We start from the raw sequence: 3,087 nt of genomic DNA, 5'->3' as shown, positions 1-3,087 counted from the left end.
AAGTTTGAGAACCACTGACCTTAGAGCGTTTAGGGAAGAACTTGGAAGGTGAAAGAACACCTACAGATTATGGCATTGAGCCATTTTTTTTTTAGAGAGGATGTGGTGACAAAAGCTGATATTTGAGAATTTGAAGGCAGCAAGAAGGTGGAAGTGCACACTGCTCAGCCTGGAGGCGTGGAAGGAGCACTGCCTTGGAGAGCAGATCTCAGCTTTGCAACCCCCCAGAGTCCTATTGCTAGGCTCCCTGACTTGATCGGGCCCTCAGGAAGTGATGACTCATTTTAACCGTGGTTTGCCTCAAAATTACTTACCCTTTCCAACAGCTGGTGAAAGAATCTTAGGACTTGTTTGAATCCTGATTCAAATAAACCAACTGTAAACAATAATTTTTGAGACAATCAGGGAAACATGAATATGGACTGGGTATTGGATGATAAGCAAACAAAATGTTAACTTTTTTCAAGTAGGATAATAACGTTGTAGTTACCTAAGAAAAATGTCCATAATTTTTAGAGATGCATGTTGAAATGTGGAAGGGTGAAATGGTATGATGTCTGGGATCTGCTTTTAAAAGCTTCAGTTAAGGAAAGAAAAAAGGAGGGGGAGAGGGGAAAGACGAGCAAAAGTGGCTAAATCCTGATAATTGTTCCATTTGAGTGATGTGAGTGAAGGGGCAATGTACCATCTACTCTACTCTTGTGATTGAGATATTTCATAACATATTCTTGGAAATTGAGTATAGCAGCTTGAAAGCTTTGCTTCTGTCCTTTTTGCCTCCTGCCTTACTAGGCCTTATCTCTAGCGCCAGATGACTGTTTACTCCCACAAAGCTCCGCCCCTAAATAATTTGCTTTAAGTCTAAGGCAGCCAAGAACGAATCAATTTTAAAAAAAAAAGGGGGGGGGCACTGGGCAGTGTTTCCAAAGCCCTCTGAAACTCACTAACCACTTCCTTTCTCAACTTTAATACTCATGGGAGACTGCGGGAGAAGAAAAAACAAATTCTGGGGGCCTGGGATATGTAGACCCCAGGGCCACTTGCCTCTGGAATCAGAGTTCATAATGGCAAATTTCAGTTTTACTCCATATTTAGAGAAAATGAGACGATTTCTCCAAATTTTAAGATGATTTGACCCCAAAAGAACAAATGAGGAGCAGGGAGGGGACTCTGGTGGCTGAAATTCACCAGCTGTGTATAAGGCGAGCAAATCTGCACTGGGATGAAGCCTGCACCTCTGGGCCTTATCTCTGCCCCTCCACTCCCAGGAGCCCCTGGCCGGGCCCCACTGGCATTAGGCTCCCAGAGCCCAAGATGAGGGTCAAGGGAGACTGAAGAGGCCAAGAAACCTGAACATCCTGCCTCCGAGGCTAAGTCCTTAGGCGGCAGGCACTCCATCCATCATCTGTGTTAAGCTGCCTGCCCTGCATTCCTGCCCCAAGCACACCATTTCCAGCCCTCGGTGCTCCCCTGCTTTCCCCAGCACACAGCCTCACACACATAGGTCACCAAGCACTAGTGGCTTGGGTACCACTAGGAGATTAGGATCCTAGTTTGTCTTCTCCCATACTCATCTCCATATTATAATTTTGAATATGGCATTTTAACCTAAAACTTAAACTTAAAAATCATTAAACTTAATATGTATGAGTTGACTTGTGTCCCCCAAAAAGATATGTTGGAGTCCTAACCCCCAGTTCCTATGACCATGACCATATTTGGAAATATGGTCTTTGCAATGTAATCAAGATGTCATTCTGGAGTAGGGTGGGCCCTCATCCAATGACTGGTGTCCTTAAAAATAGATGGAAATTTGGACAGAGAGACACACGGGGGAGAAAGCATTGTGAAGACAGAGACAGAGATTGGAGTGATGAACGCCAAGAATTGCCAGCCACCATGGGATAAACTGGAAGAGACAGGAACCATCTTCCCCTAGAGCCTTCAGAGAGTATGGCCTTACGGACATCTTGATTTCAGACTTAAAGGCTCCAAACTGAGAGAATAAATTTGTTAGAAGCCACCCGATTTGTGGTGGTTTGCTGTGGCAGCCCTAGGAAACTAATGTAATGCGCCAGAAACATATGCTCATTTAACCCTTGCCACCACCCTGGGAGGTAGGAAATATTACTATCCCCATCCCCTGGGGACAATTTCAAATGTGTCTAAGTAGGTGGAGAGCCAGCCTTTTAACCTGGGTCGCCTGGATCACAGCCCATGTTCTTAACCAGGAGATCAAACTTCCCCCTTCTGCTGTTTGGATAAAACAACAGCCCCTTCCTAAGCTTGAAAGTTGATAGAACCCACTAGAATGGCTACAATAAATAAAACAGACAATAACAAGTGTTGAGGAGGGTGTGCAGAAATCAGAACCCTCGTAAACTTCTGGTGGTGACGTTAAATGGTGCCGCCACTTTGGTAACAGTCTGGTAGTTTCTCAAATGGTTAAACATAGTTACCACATGATCCAGTAATTCCACTCCTAGGCATGTACACAAGGGAAATGAAAATATATGTCCACACAAATGATTCATACGTGAATGTTCATAGTGACGATATTCGTAAGTGCCAAAAAGTGCTAACAATTCACACATTCATCAACTGATGAATGGATAAATAAAATAGGCACATAATATTATTTGGCCATAAAAAACGGATAAAGTGTTGAACATGCCACATCATGGATGAACCTCCAAAACGTTATGCTAAGTGAAAGAAGCCAGATACAACACACTACGTAGTGTATGACTATGTAGGAAGTGCACAGAAAAGGCAAATTTATAGACAGAAAGCAGTTCAGTGGCTGCCTGGGCTGTGCTGGGGCTGGGAACGAGGGTTAATTGTAAATATGAGATCTTATTGGGGGGGGAGGGGTGACTGTGTTCTGAAACCGATTTATGGTGATGGCTGCACCAGTCAGTAAAGTTACTAAAACAATCACAGAATTGTCTATTTGGAATGGATGAATTGTATGATATGCAAAATAAAGCTATTTTTAAAAATTTTAGGTTTGAGGACCTATACAGATCAAGAGTCAGCCACCTTAGACTATTTTGTTATTTTAGAGCAGAGTCATGGCACTTGAGG

This window comes from Balaenoptera borealis, assembly GCF_965194805.1.
Source record: "Balaenoptera borealis genome assembly, chromosome: 12".
Lineage (NCBI taxonomy): Eukaryota > Metazoa > Chordata > Mammalia > Artiodactyla > Balaenopteridae > Balaenoptera > Balaenoptera borealis.
This window is presented reverse-complemented; position numbering follows the sequence as displayed.